Source organism: Eurosta solidaginis, chromosome 1 (genome assembly GCF_040869045.1).
Source record: "Eurosta solidaginis isolate ZX-2024a chromosome 1, ASM4086904v1, whole genome shotgun sequence".
In the NCBI taxonomy this organism is placed as follows: domain Eukaryota; kingdom Metazoa; phylum Arthropoda; class Insecta; order Diptera; family Tephritidae; genus Eurosta; species Eurosta solidaginis.
Genome location: NC_090319.1, coordinates 165,154,945 through 165,176,528, shown reverse-complemented (window position 1 = coordinate 165,176,528; position 21,584 = coordinate 165,154,945). Strand labels below are relative to the sequence as shown.

The window sequence follows — 21,584 nt, the reverse complement described above, 5'->3', positions numbered from 1 at the left end:
AACCCTGGCCCACTGCCATCTTACACCGATGCAGGGTGGTTCCAGGGCAATGCCAAGCTAATTTGCTGTTACGACGCCAGGTCGGTAAACCTCTATAAGGCTGCCGTCACGCTGATAGGGGTTGTATATCCGGGCGCGCGCCTTAAGGTAGTGGAGGCGCGTGATATCCCCTTACGACCAAGGGCTAGAGCCTGGGTTCCAGCGACGCCAACGGACCCAGCTGACATCCTCGAGCTGATCCAAGAGTACAACCCGCCACAGGTTTGGAAGACAACCCGGATAAAGCGAGCTTGCCCTCTTCACGAGGAGGTACAAAGTACCAAATCTTACACCGCCAAGAATTGGGGGTACGTTCTTAGCGTTTAGCGATCAAGTCAAGTATTTGGGAGTCATTCTGGATAGGGAGCTATTATGGAGTAACCATATAGTGGAGCGATCCAAGAAGGCAGCAGCAGAGCTGTTCACCTGCAAGCAATTGGCACCTCCTGGGGACTCTCCCCTAAGGTGACCTACTGGATTTACACAGCCATTGTGCGCCCGATTCTTCTTTATGGTGCCTTTGTCTGGTGGCCTACACTAGCTAAAGGTACGTATCTTAAAATGCTTCAAAAGGTGCAACGGAGTTCGGAGCTCTGCATTACCGGGGCTCTCGGCTCCACTCCAGATTCCGTTACATACATACATGGATACATAGATGCGTAGATAGATACAGACCAAGCTAATAAAAGCGTGTTAAAAAGGGCTCCAATATGCTCTTTCGTAGATGTGCCATGTATCCATTTCTATCATTAATAGAGGAATGCGCTTTTCGCATTAGGTGCAAGGTTTCAAATCTATGACCATTTGGGGTGGTCAAAAGTTCAATTGACTTTATGTACGTAAGCCTTATGTCACCCCACCATCACATTATTGCATTGTCATCGAGCCTTGATACGTGTGCAAAGTTTCAATCAAACTTATGGCAATTCAAAGTGGTAATAAGGCCAACTCACCTTATCGCCGTTGACCTTATGTCACCACACCACACTTTAACAATATTCTTCTAACCAATATTATACCGTTTTCACACAGAAACCTAATCGAATCACAATTCGGTTTAATGAAATAATTAAGTTTCCCTTTTCATACAGGGCCCTTTGCTTCTTAAGCGGACATCTGTCAGCAGCCCCAAAAAAATATTTCGTTTTTAAAAAAAAATAGTTACAAATAATAATAATAGTAATGGAAAGCAGCCGTTTCCTTCTTAACTATAAATACAATCAAAATAAAATGCATGAGCAACTACCTATAGATGTTGCACCTAACCAAATACGTGCTTTTTCCGAAAAAGACATATTACCTTTTGCAGCAAACGCAGCAAAAATTAAGTTTTGAATTTTATCGTGTTTTTCTATTTTACGCAAATTGTTGTAAATAATTTATTTTTGATTGTCATTTGTTAAATCGACAATGAAATTTCAAGCACCAAGCAAATCCGACTGGATTTTTCACTCGATTAGGCATTCAATAAAGCAATAATGCGATAATTAAGAATTTGTATTTTGTATAAAGGATTGAGTTCAATTAGAGCTTTAAAGTAGAAAACTTGACTAAGTATTCCATTAATTTTCTGTGTGAAATAGGCATTAGTTCGAACTTCTTACCAATCAATTGTAATGCATCTCGAAATGAGATTGACAGTTGCATTATAAATCTTATAAAAGCCATTGATTCAGCCCTGAATTCAAGAGCTATTCCAAAAGTTAAAGTACGCAACCGTGGTTTGATAGACGTTATTGCATGCGGGTTTGATGGTGCTAGACCCCTACTCTAGCCTCCGCTAGGCTGCCTTGGACTTATCGCGAAATTCGCGTATGCTTGCTTTTCAGCACGAACTAGCTCGTCGGATATGGGTGGGTTTCGTTTTCCACAGTCCACGCAGCAGCCGCAAAAGAGAAAAAAATCATACCCTTAAGTGATACAGGAGTAATCACTCCACCCTCGTAGCATCTGACCAGCCACGACTAATTTGAATCATCAACATCCTTCTAATTCTCAATACCCTTAACTGTTCTTGTCCGCCCCCTTCGTACCCCCCTTGCTAAGTCTCGGTTCGCCTCCTTTGCATGAGGCCGGCCAATCCGCCCTCCTCAACCTTTTACCAACCTAGGCCCTTGCGGCTGGCCTATAAAATTCACTACACCCAACACTCATGAGTCACTCCCCACACTCATGCCCCCTTACCCCTTCCATGTCATCCCGTCCACGTCCGTCATGATCCCGTCAAGGAAACTATTCACCACACCTTCACTTTTATTTTAACAATACATCATAAACTTTTATTCAAATACTCAATGAAGCATGGTAACTTAATGCTGCACATCGGTGCAACCCTCGTGCGTGTACACAGTTGAGCCGAGTTCTAAAACCGTCTTTCCAAACCCAAAACCAAAAAAACCAGAAGCCTACCCCAGGACGTCCCAGTTTACAACCTTGGCTTTCAGACTAATGCACCTGCTTACATTTAGTTTCGAATCTTTGCATTATTAATTGTTTTCGAGCCTGCGAAATTAAATTTTTTTGTTTTTTTTTTCGACTTTGATTTTTAAGGTTTTTTTCATCATTTTTTTTAGTAGGTCATGAAAAAAACTTTAAAAATCAAAGTCGAAAAAAGTCAAAAAAATGAAATTTCGCAAGCTCGAAATTAATTTTTTGGGGTATGCGTAGTGGAACTTTTTTTCCTGAGCGCAAATCCTATCGAAAAATCCATGGCGCGATATCGGTCAACTTTCGCTCATACAAATCGGCCCACCCTAATGTACATATACGTACATTAAATTGCATGTCTAAATGTGTGCATGCTCTTACTGGGCGTTCATGCCCCACTTGCACATGCAAACACAAAAACTCTTCACTTGGATATATCCATGAATATGGGAGATGTCTGACCAAAACAACTTGATGTGGCTCAAGATTACGACTCTCGAAGAAAAGGCACACTACCGCGACTCAACCAGAGTGTATGCGCGCATTTGTTGGCTTGAGTTGACTCACATCAGATTGTTGTAGACAACCCTACCTCACCTTGCTAACTCAAATCCAAATTATCAAAATATGCGTGTTGATGTTTCTTAAGTCTAGAATAATATATAAATAGGTAAAAGATCTGATTCTCTCCAAGGTCTAGTTATGTCAATTCAGAGCAGGAATAGCCCACCCACCATAACAACTATCTTTACGAGCACTTGTAGGCTAGGTGTCTTTGACACCCCCTAATGATACGTATGGGGACGTTGGGCTGCACCGAATTCACACAACTGACCTCATGAGTAATATGCACATAATTATTGTAATAATAACTCGCAGCCTGGATTATTCTTCCGTCCGTAAGCTGACCCTTATCAAGCCCCCTTATTGTATTGGTTAGCAAGGTAGGGCGCGAAGCCATCCTTGTAAGCCTACTTTGCGAATGAACTTAAGCGGGAGCTTTTCCCAAAAAACTCAACTCAAAATTGTTATGTGGACGTTGGCAACCACCAGTCACTCTTGATTTAGATCATTCAGGTGTCTATGGAGGACCACCGCCTTATATCACCTTATTTCACCCAACAACAACTACAGAGCCAAGATGGTGTTACCTTAACGCTCGCCTTATAAAATGTTTCCCTGGCTCCTTTTATGGCGTTCAACTAAACCTCTGGCTGCTTGTCCACACATCCTCCGGCTCACCACTCTTTCGTTCCGGGCGCAATTATTCTGCGGTATGTTTTTGGAACTGCGCCCCCAGCACACCTATCAAGGATCAACCACCATTAAACTCCGCCATAATTAGGTATATTAACTATCATTCTTACCTTTTGACGTGGTCCTCTGTTGCCGTCAATCCCCAAACATTCCAATACTTTTCGACACTACTGCTTATATTTTCAGACGCCGGACTGTGTCTGTATCATTTTCGCAATCCAACTTTTGAGTGTAGATAAGATGCCTTTTAATTTGGTTGCTCAAGTTTCTGACCGGTGTGGCCGCCGTTCTTCCCAAAAAGGAGGTCTTCCAGCAGCTAGTCAACTTGCCCGCGGCTTAACGCTGTATCAGAGAAATTTTACGCAATGAGAAGGAGTTATTTTGACTTCCACTGCTTACGATCCATTTGCATGTGGAACGTCTTGCAGCTCACCATGTTTCCTCAAATGCATGTTAACTTAAGATGCGCAAGACGTTACATAAAATCACATTAAAACATATAAGTTATAACAGCAGTATCCAGCGGTTGACCCATTTACTCACGTTGCTGAGCAGGTGACCGCGCTATGTTGCGTGTTGAAGTTTCGCTGACGCGACACACGCGCAGAATAAGCGGAAGTTAATTGGGACAACGATTGGTGTAGTTGCAGAAATTGTGATTGAACAGCATAATCTAATTTTAGTTAAGTAAACTATTTTTTATACAATAATTGGTTAGCATAGCATAATTCCTTTAACACAATAACTTAGCTGCTATGTAAAATACATTGTTCGAGTTAGTTCAGTTTGGATCGTGCAACAGCACTGAATAAATTTTATAACGTTAACATATTTCTCGTGTTTATTTTAATTCGGTGAACGGGCAGTTCACCGCAACTTTAATTTTTTATCGCCTCTCCTGCTGTGAGGCTTAACTGGCGCCCGAGCAGTTCTCGGTGCAGAGTATATAAAAATTTGGTAAAAAAAAGGACCAATTAGCAAAAAAAGCATTTAAAACGAACACAAAAAAAGTAAAGTGAAAGTAAAGTGAAACAAAATAATACGTAATAAGGAAAAAAGTATTTAAAACAGACACAAAAATACAGTAAATTGAAACAAAGTAATAAGTACTAAGGAAAATATAAATTAGTAAATCGAGCACGCAGAAAAAACAGAGTGAGAGCGAAATCATAAAAAACAAGTAACAGAGTGTCAAGAACCAAAACACCAACAGCGGTCGAATGAAATTTTGCTATTTGTGAGTAGATAGCGCAACTGTTAACATTTTTTTCTTTTCTATATATTCCTAGAAACATGAACACTGAGGAAATGAAAAAATCCCTTATGGAAATGAATTGCGCAGTAAATGCCTTTCTCTCGCAACTAAAACACTCGAGGAGCGCCTAAAAAGTGTCGAAACAAAGAGCAATGTAGAGTCCATACAGGGACTCAGACAAAATTTGGTAAGACTGGAAGAACAGCTAGAGGATGTGCGCAGACAATCTACAAACACCGACTCAAAACCAGTAGAGGAGCCACTCGTAAGCCCTCGGACTGAGGGCGAACTGAATGAAATTTCCAAACTTCCAGATTCTGTCAAGGAACTCCAAATATTTGACGTATCACTAGAACACTATTCCTCTTGGATCCATAGCGCAGAGCAAATCGTTAGGGATTATCAGGTTGTTCGGCACAGGCCCATCTATAGGGCCATATTAAGGCATATTAGGTATAAGATTAAGGGGGCAGCAGACGCTGCACTGGTATCCCACATTATCTTGGATGCTGATTGGAAAAGTATTTGGGAAATCCTTTCCCTGCACTATGCCGATGCCAGAGACATTTAAACGCTCGATCAACAACTAACCTACATGACTCAAGGACGACAAGAAATCTCCGAATTTTACGCTCATAAGGAAACGGTTAAGGCTTTGGCGGAGACGCACCGAAGAAGGGCACTCGACGTCTTTATAAGAGGTCTAAATGGGGACTTGCCGACGCTGCTCCTCATACAGAAACCAAAATCCTCACCAGAGGCATACTCATCATGCCTCGCGTTCATGAACGTGGATAGCAGAAATGCCATTTATAGACCCCCACAAATATTCAACAGAAATAACAGAATATTCACTGATGTATATCAATCGCGTCATTTGTAGCAAGGCAACAGGGATTACCCACCTCAGTACCAATCTAGATATAGGTATACAACCCCAACAAGCAAAAGTTTTATAAATAGAGTCACAAGCCAGCTAGGAACAAACCCATAACACCCAGGGTCAGGTCAATCTCGCGTTAGTAATCAATCTTCGCAGAATTGGCGCAATAACAACAGAGATTAAAACAGTGTTAGATAGGGAATTAAATCTTCTCATACTAAAACCAGATATTTTTCTGCCCCTTAAGCGACAAAAGGTACAAGAAGTCAATAGTATCAACGTATACATTCCTTTTGACCCCAATATTTCTGACTCTATTAGAAAAGGACTGGGAAAGATACTCTACAAATACGAAAACGTGTTCGGTCCAGTCGATCGTAGAATGGAGATCGAAACCAACGTCCGGGCAGAGATAAGAACGGAAACAGAAAACCCCATCTACAATAAAAGCTACCCCTCTCCAGTCAATATGCGTAGCGAAGTAGAAAAACAAATTAAAGATCTACTATCAGAAGGCATCACTCATCCTTCGAAAAGCCCCTACAACTTACCCATATGGATTGTGCCAAAAAAATCGCAGCCTGATGGCGAGAAAAAATATAGAACGGTTATAGATTTTAAACGTCTAAATGCCGTAACCATTCCTGACACATACCCTATACCAGACATTAATGGCACCATCGCAAGCCTGGGAAATGCAAAATACTTTACTACCTTAGACTTAAACTCCGGGTTCCACCAAATTCCTATGAAGGAGAGCGACATCCCAAAAACCGCATTTTCCACCATGAATGTAAAATACGAATTTTTCCGGCTCCCTTTCGGCCTCAAAAATGCACCCTCTATCTTCCGACGCATGACAGACGACGTGCTCAAGGAATTTATAGGCCGCATTTGCTTCGTATACATTGAAGATTTCATTATATTTAGCAAAGATGAAGCCACTCGTTTAAAAGATATCGAAGCGATTCTTGCTAGACTCTTGACAGCTGGTCTTAAAGTCAATTTAGAAAAAACACAATTCTTAAGAACAAGCGTGGAGCTTCTGGGATATATTGTGACATCCGAGGGTATATTGCCAGAGCCAAAAAAAGTAGTCTCGATAAGAAATATGCTCCCTCCATCCAATTTAAAAGAACTCAAAAGTTTTTTAGGATTAACTTCCTATTACAGGAAATTCATCTGGGATTACGCAAAAATCGCCAAACCACTAACCAACCTAACACGGTGCGAACACGCACAAGTAATGCTCTTACTTACACAATCAAGAAAAGTAGCAATAATAATGGATGAAGAAGCAGGAAAGGCATTAAATAATCTTAAGGAAATACTGACGACCGCGGAAATCCTGACATTCCCCAACTTTGAGAAGGCCTTCAATCTAACGACTGATGCGTCTGATTTTGCGATCGATGGCAAAGACAAGCCTATAGCATTTATTTCACGAAGTTTAACCACCACAGAGGAGGAGTACGCAAAAAGAAATGCTAGCCATCGTCTGGGCCTTAGACAACCTCCGAAATTATTTGTACGGTGCAAGGAAGATTCGAATTTTTACTGATCATCAACCGCTAACCTTCTCTTTGAGTAATCGTAATTATAACGTCAAGCTCAAGCGATGGAAATCTAGGATAAAGGAGTATAATTACGAACTCATCTATAAGCCAGGAAAATCGAACGTCGCATAGTGGCGTCTTTTGAGTTTTTTCTTTGCAAAAATCATAACTTTTGAACCAATGAAGATATTTTAAAAATTTAAAATGCAGATGAAAGCTAATTACTTGGAGTTTTATTGTGTGAAAGCTCAGAATGTCACAGATACAGGGTGCTTCAAAAAAATTCGTCAAAGTAGAAAAATGCAAAAACAAAATGTTTTTAGTAGAAATAAAAAAAATAAAATGATATTTGTCTTATAATGACGTATTTAAACATTAAATAAGATAAACTAATGATTTTGATAAGACAGCGTGGCACTGCCCACTTATGATAAAAGGTTCTATCTAAGTAGTCACGTAATCAATAACTACCAAAATCGATAGACGTATTATTTCTTTTAAATGGCAATACTCAAAATTCATCGTAAAATTTTACATGTTTTTTTTTTTAATTTACAAGCCAAATATGTATTTTATTAATAACTAAAAGTTATTGAAAGTGGTTCAATGAAATTTTATTTGAGCTAGAGATTAAAGAGCCAACGAATTTTGGAAACTGCCCATTTATGCTAAAAAGTTTGATCTTAGTAACCGCTTTACCAATTTGTACCAAACTTGATAGACGTATTGATTTCTATAAAAATTTAATACTCGTTTGAAGGCGAAATGCCTAAGCTTGAAAATAAATTTGATAAACTTTAGAAATGCAATAACGAAAAGCATATATTTATAAATTACTAAATTAATTAATTCTTTTATTTGAAATAAAAAATTAACTTGTACATAGATATCTTATTTTTCAATAAAGTAACAAGTTTGATTAGTAAATCTCTTTTTCATTGTTGTGATAAGAAGTAAGAAACTTATTTTATCTTAACAGAGTCACCGTCACTGGAACGTATATCTAACAAAGCTACCATTTCTGAGCTATACGCATCTGTAAAATCTTTTTGTGTTCTTACATACCTCATAGATGATATGACTGGATCAGAAGAAATAGCTAACATGTTGAAAGGTCTTCCTTTTGTCTAACTCTTGATACTTTGCAGGTGTTCATACATCTATATCTTTTGTAGTCCTTGTTCTTAGATTCTTGAGCTTCTTCAGACAATTCTCCTAATGGTAAGCACTGATACTCTATTAAATCTTTTCCATGTGCTAAACATTTATGTACCGTTGGTGTAAGTTTCTTCTCAGGATACTTTTGATGCAGCAACTCTGTAGTTTTGGATGCATATTCTCAAAATTTGCGTCCATTAAGTAGTTCATGTATTCAAATATTTAAAATTACTCCCAATCTTTTCACGATATCTCTGTCAACCGCTGTTATGAGAGCAGTCACTTCATCGTTTTCAAAAAATCTTCTTGAGGAGTTACCATCATTTGTATTTCCGTATCCATACTTTGGACAGTCCACCCTAAGGCCAATCTCTTTATAGAATGCATCCTGAATTATTTTTTTTCTCCTGTTTTGTTTCTCCTTGTTGTATTGTCGTTCAAAACTTCTCCTTGTTGTGGTAGTGTATAAGCCAGCTTCAAAACAAATTACATACATATTATTCTGGCATGCAAAGGAGATACTCCATACTCATAATTTAGTTCGTCGGTTATTGAATCATCAAGATTTTCAAAGTCGTTTTGGCTCTTCTTACAAATTGGACATTTCATTGTAGATGTCGTATTTGTTATTAAGTTCAAAACTTTTCCATCGACCATTGTTAGAAGAAAATCATGCTTTATTGTAATGACATTCCCCTCTTCAATTTCAATTATTGTTGATTCTTATTTGGCAATTTGATTTTTTATATCACTCACTGTAGCTTTTATGAGTTCCGAAGACTCCTTCTCGTATTTAAATAATATCGGGCGACACAATATAGTTGATGACGGACGTGGATTTTTCCAATATTCTGAAGCTTCATCTTTTAGTCGTAATGGAACAATAGAAGCCATAAACATATTACTATCTGTAATTGTTTCATCGTCTACATTTATTCTTTGTTTATATGCGCTTTGTCCTGATGATCCATCACAGCCCCACTTAGTCATCAATGCTAGCTCCTTTGGCAGTGATTTCAACTTTTCTTCAGTAAAACTTTGAAGGTGTCGTGTAGACGTATGATCCATTGGGTTTTGTAGCTCAATTTCAGCTGATACTTCGGTTATTTTGGGACTTAGAGGAACTGCTTCTTTCTTGGCTTGAGTAATTTTTTTGTATCCAAGTAAAATATCGGCATTACGTTGTAATAATGACTTACGCAATATAATATATTTTTTCTAGGTTAAACCGAGATCTATAAACAGCTCCAAAGCTTCTTCGGGAGTGTATTTCCTAGGTAGCGCATTTGGTGGTGTGGGAATGCTGTTTTTGATCCTCATCATTCGCACTGGACTTTCTACCACAACTGCTTCTGTTATATGACACTTCACGTTTTCTTCATCTTTTTTATATTTAATAGCCAGTGCTTCTGAAAGATGAGTCGTGGCCATAGCTTTTGTGGTATCAGACAGCTTCCTTTTCCTTGTGTAGGTAGAACACTCTTCTATGGGTTTTGTTGGTCTCCCTCTAGTTGGATTGGCTGACGTGCTAGGCGTTTCTTCATCCAAAAAAGTTTTATCAGCTAGCCACTTTCATGCTTACTTAGAAATTTTGAATTGTTACGATAGACGCCCTTCCATTTTCTTTCTATCATAATGTATTGAAACCAATTTTTTCTTCCAGGCCTTCCTTTTCTTTAATGCTTGTTTCACTCGATAATTCTCTCATAATAGCCTCAACGAAGTCCCGTCTTGACTTTGTAGATTTAAACACCGCAAATAATTTCGAGTTTTCTAGATACATATTAGAATTGGCTTCGAGTGTATCTGACTAAATATTAAACTGTGAACTATATTTAAAAATACTATTCACTTTATTTAAGTAAACAGAATACTTAATTCCTTAATCTCCAAAAGACGAATGGTAATGTGCATTGTATGATGGATAGCTTTATATACCTACTCAAATTATTAAAATGAATTTCAGGTCTACAATTCGTAACTAAAAAAATGTATGTTGTTAACAAGTTCCAATAAAAAAAAAAAGACCTTACGGCCGTACTGAATTATATATACCTGCTCAGGCGCGTATTTATGCCCAAGGTTGTTTAACTCCATTTGATGTAAAAAGTGAAGTTGCAGCTGGACGCAGGTAGACTTTATGAATTTAGGTAACTGAATATTTCACAAATAACTAATTTTAATTTGCTGGAGCACATATTTTAACATTTTTTTTCACCCATCAAAGTTTTAAAAAGGGGCTAAAAAACAGGTATATCCGCCAACTTTTACCAAAAAAAAAAAAACATTTTTTTTTGTTTCAATCTTAAATTAAATTATCTTTAATTGCTATACAAGAAAACGACAACCGGTCGCCTTATTTACTCACAAAACCATTTTAAATACAACGAAAAAAAGAAAAATTTCAAATTTTCCCAATGTTGAAAATTGGTAAACTTTGAGCGGCTCTACCCGGTAAACTATAATCTTGTGTGAAAAAACAGTCATATATTCTTGATCCCTGGAAAATTCTCTATTAGAAACATGTATTAGATTTAGCGAACGCTTTCATGATTTTTTTGATTTTTGCCATGCTTTAACGGCAGAGGCGCCACTGTGCGTCGTAGCTGACGCTCTCTCGGCTAAAAACGCAGGTAAAATCAACTGACAACGACGTCCGAATCCGAAAATGCCAGCGAAAATGCAACCATGGGCTCAACGCCGTACTCGGCAAACGACGGCAGTTCAACCTGCGACATCGTTCATAGCGCAGATCGGGATAACTCGGATTTAATTCCATTCGCCGAGGTACCTTTGAACGTGTTCAGGAATCAGATTATGTTTTGGGGGTAAGTTACAAATATGCGAGAAACCTCATCCTGGTTACCTGCGACACTATGTAGGAATAGAGTGTATAGGCGAACAAGAACTCGTTAATGTGCTTAAAGAAAAGCTTAGACCGAATGTAATCAACGGTATCAAAATGCCAGAAAGTCACTTAGGGTTGCTCCAGAAGGTATATTTAGAAACTTTTTACACTATAAAATACGGGTAGCTCAATTTCTTGTAGAAGACCTACGAAACCCAGATAGAGTCCTTGAAGTCATATGGGAGGAGCATAGAAGAGCGCATCGAAAGCCCACTGAGAATAGAAAGCAAATCCTACAGCGATACTACTTTCCGGGAATGAGCAATAAGATTAAAACATGTGTTTTATCAAAACATGTAAACTTAGCGAAACATGTAATCTTAGCAAGTATGATAGGCACCCAAATACGCCAGAACTACAAAAGACACCAATCCCATCACGTCCTTGTGAAATCATTCACATTGGCATATTCGAAATTCAAGGGGAAAAGTTTTTAAGCTGCATAGACAAATTCTCAAAATTTGCTAAAATTTTCCACATTAGAAACAAATCCACTCTGCACCTTAAAGAGAAAATGGTGAAACTACTACACTATTTTACGACCCCTAGAATTTTGGTAACTGACAATTAACGAGGATTGATAAGCCCGATAATACAAAATTTTCTTGAATCGTTAGGAATCAGCCTTTATCGTACGCCATCCCAGAGAATTGAGGTGAATTGCCAATTCGAAAGGCTCCATTCCACCCTTATCGAAATATTTAGGTGTTTAAAATTATAAAATCCCACTTTTAAGACAAAAGAGCTGGTAAATATAGCAGTAGATCGCTATAACAATACCATTCACTCGGTAACAAACCGAAAGCCAAGTGAGATATTTTTCAATCGTTCAAAAGCCCTAATTTTGTCTAGGAGTTCCTGGTAATTACTCCTAGACAAAATTAGGAAGATAAATAAATACCTGAAAACACTGCTAGCCCAAAAGCAAATTGTCCAGATCGAACGGCACAACAGGAAAAGATCCATACTGGAGCGTTATGACGAAAACGATGTCATATACGTGAAGGATAAACAGATTATCGGAAAACAGAAACCACCTTTCAAAAAAGAAATAGTTGCCAAAGACAACAAAGTCACAGTAACCACACTTAGTGGTAAGAAAATCCATATACCGCACATAAAAAAGTTAAAGAAACGCGGCAATGCACATAATGAACTGAAATAACAGAATAGAAAACGCTAGATATCAAGGGTATGTAAATGGGAAAACTAACTTCTCGTTAGTCACGGAAGCTGCCTCGATATTCGCAATAGCCCTCATCGTCACCATGCTATGGAAATGATATACTAGGAAGCTAGATATTCTACCAGTTCGAATTCCGATGCAATAGGCCACAAACACAAAAATCTTCAAGGGCCAATCTGCTCATGAAATCCCTAACCTGGACGACAGCGCACCAGTCAAGCCAGTCAGAATCAATATTACGCCAAGTAGCCAGATCGACTCTATAAATAATATATCCACTTCACATTGTTCATGCTTCGAAATGCGAGACGCATATCTTTAAAGGGGGAGGAGTTATAACAGCAGTATCCAGCGGTTGACCCATTTACTCACGTTGCTGAGCAGGTGACCGCGCTATGTTGCGTGTTGAAGTTTCGCTGACGCGACACACGCGCAGAATAAGCGGAAGTTAATTGGGACAACGATTGGTGTAGTTGCAGAAATTGTGATTGAACAGCATAATCTAATTTTAGTTAAGTAAACTATTTTTTATACAATAATTTGTTAACATAGCATAATTACTTTAACACAATAACTTAGCTGCTAGGTAAAATACATTGTTCGAGTTAGTACAGTTTAGATCGTGCAACAGCACTGAATAAATTTTATAACGTTAACATATTTCTCGTGTTTATTTTAATTCGGTGAACGGGCAGTTCACCGCAACTTTAATTTTTTATCGCCTCTCCTGCTGTGAGGCTTAACTGGCGCCCGAGCAGTTCTCGGTGCAGAGTATATAAAAATTTGGTAAAAAAAAGGACCAATTAGCAAAAAAAGTATTTAAAAAGAACACAAAAAAAGTAAAGTGAAAGTAAAGTGAAACAAAATAATACGTAATAAGGAAAAAAGTATTTAAAACAGACACAAAAATACAGTAAATTGAAACAAAATAATAAGTACTAAGGAAAATATAAATTAGTAAATCGAGCACGCAGAAAAAACAGAGTGAGAGCGAAATGATAAAAAACAAGTAACAGAGTGTCAAGAACCAAAACACCAACAGCGGTCGAATGAAATTTTGCTATTTGTGAGTAGATAGCGCAACTGTTAACATTTTTTTTCTTTTCTATATATTCCTAGAAACATGAACACTGAGGAAATGAAAAAATCCCTTATGGAAATGAATTGCGCAGTAAATGCCTTTCTCTCGCAACCAAAACACTCGAGGAGCGCCTAAAAAGTGTCGAAACAAAGAGTAATGTAGAGTCCATACAGGGACTCAGCCAAAATTTGGTAAGACTGGAAGAACAGCTAGAGGATGTGCGCAGACAATTTACAAACACCGACTCAAAACCAGTAGAGGAGCCACTCGTAAGCCTTCGTACTGAGGGCGAACTGAATGAAATTTCCAAACTTCCAGATTCTGTCAAGGAACTCCAAATATTTGACGGATCACTAGAACACTATTCCTCTTGGATCCACAGCGTAGAGCAAATCGTTAGGGATTATCAGGTTGTTCGGCACATGCCCATATATAGGGCCATATTAAGGCATATTAGGTATAAGATTAAGGGGCAGCAGACGCTGCACTGGTATCCCACAATATCTTGGATGCTGATTGGAAAAGTATTTAGGAAATCCGTTCCCTGCACTATGCCGATGCCAGAGACATTGAAACGCTCGATCAACAACTAACCTACATGACTCAAGGACGGCAAGAAATCTCAGAATTTTACGCTCATAGTAACCGGACACTTAACTTCTTTTTTGCTTTTGAACTCTGCTTGGTTATATTTTATAAGTGATATAAAAAAACTTTGAATTTTCAAATGTTTATTGCTTAATTCTAAATCTAATAAAATCAGCCACTTCGATAGAAAACTCAATATTTTTTTGTAAACATTTTTTTTATACAAGTCAGAATTTACCAGTAACCGGACAGTTTTTTCAGAAACCGGACCAGTTACCGGACGCTTATGATCTAAAATAAAAATTATTGTTCTGTAACGTTTTGCAACATTTTATAACGTTCCTTTTATTGTTATTTAATATTTAAACCAAATAAATAAATAAATACAACAACAAAAAGTAAACTTTTGCACATTCTTCATTAATATTATTGCAGGTACTTATTATTTAAACATTAAGAAAAACAAACGAAATCATTCTTTAATTTTCAGTTAAAATATATTTAGATAAAAAAGAAACACATAAAACTACAATATATAAAAAATTAAAATATAAATATTTCATTAATTTCAATACATTTTAGCTGAACACATACGTAGTAATTATACATTATACAAATCTCACAGTCAGAGACTGCTTCGCAACTTCGCTCATCTTCTTCTCTGTGAAAATTGGAGTCTCAGCGTTAGCTCCCTTTAGGTTATTAACACTTGTGCCTTTTCTTCTCAAGCTATTATTGTCTTCCTCTTCCTTTACATGGCTTTCCTGTACCTATACTTTAGGTACATGGCTTTCCAGTACTTATATTTCCATCTTCAATCCGCTTTGCAGATTTTGAGGTTTTTTTCATGTCATTCCGGCTAATTCGCCTCCTGGTTCTTGGACTGGAGCGTTTACCTCCCCCTTCTGCCTCTTAAAAGCAGGCTTGTCAGGTTCAGCCCATCGTTGCCTCTTGCCCCTAGGGGCTTCTTCCTCTTCGATGCGGTTGCAAAATTGAGGGTTCGCAGCAAAGCTTTCGTCTGTGAATTGTCTTCGACATTCTTCCACTATCTCACGGACCCATGCCATTCGATCACCTTCATCGTTGGTTGGGTGAACCATTGGGCCCAAGCGCTGCATAATTCAGCCCAATATTTTGAGAGGGGTCCCTATCTCGCTGTTCCCGTTCATTCCTTAATTCTTTGTTCGGGCTAGTATGCCGCTCCTTTACCGAGCGCACTGACTGCACATTATCATCGCTATTCGCGTCCGAGTCATCGCTAATAGCGATTTCCTCTTTCTCGGCTTGCGACGTCGCCGCCTTTTCCTTCGCATCCTTGCTTTCTCTTAAAGTTTTTGAGTTCATCTCGGTCGTACGATCACCTGCCCACAAGGCGGGCTCAGAAGTTTTGTGTTAAAAATGGGGATAAAAACCGTCCGCCACAATAGCGCCCCTGTCTGTGGTAAGGCCATCACTACTTCCCGAGGCGGCCCGGTATCGGGCAGGCTCCGTTCAAATACAGCCGAATATATCCCCTAGCTGCGAATCGTCCAATAGGTACTGAATGAGTCCGTGGTGTTACCAGAAGTTTGTTTTAACGACCAAATTGAAAGATAACCCCGTCCTCTTGGCAAATACTAGAAGTTTCCTAGGACTTTAGCCACTCGCTGCTTCTAGATCTGACAGCTGTGTCACTCCTAATAGCTGGAGTCTTAGCCTGGCAAGCGCAGGGCACGAGCACAGAACGTGCTCGATCGTTTCCTTCTTCGACCCGCACTTCCTTTATCTGCTATCACTGACTAAGCCTAACTTAAAGGCATGTGACGCCAGAAGGCGGTGTCTAGTCAGAATACCCATCATGAGTCTACAGTCTTCTCTTTTTAATGATAGAAGCAACTTTGTTAGTGTAAGGATGTAAGACCTACACATAATCTTCGACACTTTACAGTCCCGCGCTTGAACCCACGCCTTTCCTGCTTGCTCGATCATGTGCACCTCACGCCTTCGCCTAATCTCACCCAGTCTCGTTGGGATTATCACACGTACTATAATAAATTTTAATATAAACAAATAGATTTTATTAAAAAATGGGCCAAAGAAACAGCATGTCTGGATACTAGAATTGTGCGGTTGTTAGCTATTTCTAGTAATGGGACACTTTGTCCAGATGCTGGAAAACACTACTATTTTTATTCCAGTATCCGAACAGGTGCATTAACAACAAGTAAGGAAGGCTAAGTTCGGGTGTAACCGAACATTACATACTCAGCTGAGAGCTTTGGAGACAAAATAAAGGAAAATGAACCTAGGGTAACCCTGGAATGCGTTTGTATGGCATGGGTATCAAATGGAAGGTATTAAAGAGTATTTTAGAAGAGGGTGGACCATAGTTCTATAGGTGGACGCCTTTTCGAGATATCGCCATAGAGGTGGGCCAGGGTTGACTCTATAATGTGTTTGTAGTACATGGGTATCAAATTAAAGGTATTAATGAGGGTTTTAAAAGGGAGTGGCCTTTAGTTGTATATATGAAGGCCTTTTCGCGATATAGACCAAAATGTGAATCAGGGTGACCCAGAACATCATCTGTCGGGTACCGATATTTTATTTGTAAATGCAATACCACGAACCGTATTCCATTATTCCAACGGCTTTTGATTTCGCCCTGCAGAACTTTTTCATTTTCTTCTACTGAATATGGTAGGTGTCACACCCATTTTACAAAGATTTTTCTAAAGTTATATTTTGCGTCAAAAAACCAATCCAATTACCATGTTTCATCCCTTTTTTCGTACGTGGTATTTGTCGTCAAAAAACTAATCCAATTACCATGTTTCATCCCTTTTTTCGTATTTGGTATAGAATTATGGAATTTTTTTTTCATTTTTCAAAATTTTCGATATCGAAAAAGTGGGCATGGTCATAGTCGGATTTCGCCCCTTTTTAATACCAAGATAAAGTGTTCAGATAAGACCGTGAATTAAGTTTAGTAAAGATATATCGATGTTTGCTCAAGTTATCGTGTTAACGGCCAAGAGAAAGGACAGGCGGCCGACTGTGTATAAAAACAGGGCGCGGCTTCAACCGATTTCGCACATTTTCTCAGAAAACAATTACCGGCACAAAAGGTATGCCCTTACCAAATTTCACAAGGATTGGTAAATTTTTGTTCGACTTATAGCATTAAAAGTATTCTAGACAAATTAAATTAAATTGTTGCACCATATCATAACTGGAGTTGAATGTTGACGTAATTTACTTATGTACTTGACTTTTAAAATTTATTTTATTTAAGTGGGCATGTTCGGCTTCCGATTTTGCTAATTTTTATTTAGCACACATATAGTAATAAGAGTAACGTGCCTGCCAAATTTAATCATAATATCTTCAACGACTGCCAAATTGCAGCTTGCAAAACTTTTAAATTACCTTCTTTTAAAAGTGGGCGGTGCCACGTCCATTATCCAAAATTTTACTAGTTTTCTATTCTGCGTCATAAGGTCAACCCAACTACCAAGTTTCATCGCTTTATCCGTCTTTGGTAATTAATTATCGCACTTTTCGGTTTTCGAAATTTTCGATATCGAAAAAGTGGGCGTGGTTATAGTCCGATTTCGTTCATTTAAAATAGCGATCTGAGATGAGTGCGCAGGAAATTACATACCAAATTTCATTAAGATGCGTCAAAATTTACTCAAGTTATCGTGTTTGCGGACGGACGGACATGGCTAAATGAATTTCTTTTTTCGCCCAGATCATTTTGATATATACAAGTCTATCGATTAGTTTATGCCGTTACGGATTACTGTTATGCGAACAAAGTTAATATACTCTGTGAGATCTGCTCAGCTGGGTATACAAATTATCACGTATTTTTATCAATTATTTATAGAATAACAGTCATATGAAACACTTTTGTCACCAAATTATTAGTAAAAACTCACCTGATAGAATTGAAGTTCAGCTAGCAAAAAAATGAAAAGTAGCATGCCTTAACACTTTACTTCACACACGTAAACTAAAAGTGAAACAACAAAGCTTCTTTTGAAAATAAAGCAAAAGGCAAATTGCGAAACCGTTATAAATGATTGGCTTCTTCCAATGAATTTTTCGAATTTTAAAATAAGTCCACGGTTTGCTTATTTCAAACGATTAAAGTGAAAAATGTCCGGTTACTGGGGGGTGTCCGGTTACTGGTACATCTACCTAATATACTGAATCCTACAAATGCCTTTATTCCCACAAAGAAATCATCTTAAGAGAAAATGGTCAAAAAATGTTAACACCAGTTGAAACTGTTAAGAGGTTAACATTGAAACTGGAAGGTGTGTGGTGATCCGCAAGACGTGTAGACATGCAAAAAAGTTGGAATCTAGCAAAAAGTCCTTCTCATTGTTTACAAATTCTCTGGCTGTAGATTATACGCATATTGTCACTTGCGAAGCGAATGAAAATGTCGGAGAAGTTCGCAGTCTCGAATTGTGGGATGCGAGTCTCCAGCGAATTCGCTCGAACGAGTAGCGAAAATGAATTTTTGTGTATTGTCACTAGCGAAACAAGCATATTTGACTTGCCAAACCTGTCAAAAAGTGTCGAATGCTTATTACGTTCGCGTTTAAAAATAGAAGTACGTTAGTAAATTTTAATCGCAGTTAGCAAATTTTCAAATAAAATAAAAATTTAAAAACGAAACGAACATTAACACACCAGTTCCAAAAGCTTTTTAAATAAAATAAATATTTTTAAATAAAAAAATCATAGGAACAACAACACAGCAGTTCGAAAATGGAAAACAATCTGGATGTCGCCAGAGGAACGCCAAGTCTCGGTTCCACAAGGAGAAGCAGAACAGAGGGAGAGATTTGCAATTGAACTTAATGCCATTGGGCCTCCAATCCGTACCGGAAGCGAATGAAACAAGGTAATAACTGATTTAAAAACTTAGAGTTGCAGCGGACACTTATATATTTGTTTTAAGTTTGGTTGGATTACAAACTTAAACTTAAAAGAGAAACTGGCGCGAACCGAAACGAAATTGTGGCCACACGAGGAGGTCCGTACACCCAGCAAAGCTTATCTCCACTAGAGCGAGCCGTGGATGATCTGCTCTATTTGCAAAAGGCAGCCAACCCTACAGGCTCTTCATTTGGTGTCAGCAAGGCGGAAACTACGGCAAGTGTCAGAGAATTTTCTCCAGAAGAGCTAATGGAAGAAACTCAAGACGTGAATCCAGTAGCACAATCATCAACTCCCCAGCCTAGGATAACTGTTGATCAATTCAAATCTGATGTGCAAGTTGCCCTTTGCCAAGGAATTCTCAAAAAGGAGAAAAAAACTTGATGAGACTGCGAAATATGCAATGATTTAAAAAAAGAAGAGTTGAAATTATTAAAATTAAAGGAAGAACGAAAGAAAGAAGAAAATTTAGAGAAAAGAAGTAACGGTGTCTAAGTTCGGGAGTAACCGAATATTATATACTCAGCGTGAGCTTCAATCTTACATTTAAGTTCAGATAAATTACTTTTCTACATAACACGTGGCACTGCCCGTTTAAAAGAAAAATGTCTCCCCATTTCCTCTTACAGTAAAACTTGATAAGTGAAATACCATTGATTCAAAACTATTTTTTGCTAAGTTATAGCTTATTATTCTAGTCTACGACCATTTTAAACTTGTTTTATATCTAAGTTTCCGTGGTCTTTAACCGATCCCGTCCATTTTTAATAGAAATGTTTTCTGCTATAAGGAAAATATGTGTACACACTGTCATTACTATATGTTAATTTTTCTTCGAGTTATGGCTCCCGAAACATAGAAAATTGCTTAGTCATAAGAGGGGCGGTGCCACACCCATTTTCAAAAATTTTTGTATTTTCCAATTTAATGTTACAATTCAATTTAGAAAGTAAACTTCTATTGATACAAAGCTCTTTCGCTAAAATATAGCTTATTATTTTCATCTACGACCCTTTTAAAAATATTTTATATAAAAGTGAGCGTGGTCTTTAACCGATCCCGTCCATTTTTTCTAGAAATATTTCCTGCTATAGGGAAACCTATTTTTTGCTAAGTATTTGTGTACCCAATTTTATTACGATCCGTTAATTTTTCTTCGAGTTATGGCTCCCGAAACATAGAAAATTGCTTAGGCATAAAAGGGGCGGTGCCACATCCACTTTCAAAATTTTTAGTATTTTCCAATTAAATTTTATAATTCATTTTAGAAAGTAAAATTCTATTGATACAAAGCTCTTTTTTGCTAAGATATAACTTATTTTATTCGTCCAAGACCCTTAAAAAATCTTTTATATAAAAGTGGGCGTGGTCTTTAACCGATTTCGTTAATTTTTCTTCAAAGCATTCCTTATAGTAAAGGCAAGCTCTCTGCCGAATTTTATTACGATGGGTTTAACGATTTTTGATTTATGATTAATAATATTTGTAAAATTGATTTTATCACAAGTGGGCGGTGCCACGCCCATTTTAAAAAATGTTTTCAAATTTTTATCAAGAGTCTCAATGTCAGTCCACACGTCAAATTTCAACATTCTAGTTGTATTATTTACTAAATAATCAGGTTTTTTGTGTTTTCCAAAATGTTATATATATAAAAAGTTGTCGTGGTTATCATCCGATGTCGCTCATTTTCAATACCAATCTATTCTGGGTCCAGATAAGCTTGTGTACCAAATTTGGTGAAGATATCTCAATATTTACTCAAGTTATCGTGTTAACGGACAGACGGACGGACGAACATGGCTCAAACTAATTTTTTTTTCGATACCCATGATGTTGATATATGGAAGTCTATATCTATCTCGATTCCTTTATACCTGTAAAACCAACCGTTACCCAATTAAAGTTAATATACTCTGTGTGCAAAGCACTCTGAGTATAAAAAACAACATAAGGAAAAGATGGAGATGGAGAAACTAAAGGAGTTAGAACTCAAAACATTAAAATACAGCCGAAAGTAGGTTGAATTTTCTTTCTTAAAGTGCGATATAAGAAAACGCCTCATAATTTTTTCATTTTCCCTTGTAAGCCAATTTTGCAATTTTCTTATTTGAAAATAAGCACAATTTCAAACTTGGCTTACAAGGGAAAAATGAAAAACATTTCTTGAAGGTTTTCTTATGACGTCGATACTGAGCTTTAAATAACAGAACTTGTGTTTTTTTCTTTAATATATTAACTAATTTTTGAAAAAATTATTTTAATTTGTGATGTTTTTTATTAAAGTTTAAATTTTATGTGCTGTGAAATA

General features: G+C 37.7%; 1 protein-coding gene across 1 annotated transcript in view; it reads right to left on the bottom strand.

Moving 5' to 3' along the window:
• Window positions 1-21,584, bottom strand: part of LOC137238431 (membrane-associated transporter protein-like) — a 1,095,627-nt gene that overhangs the window by 623,474 nt on the left and 450,569 nt on the right. The window lies entirely within an intron of this gene.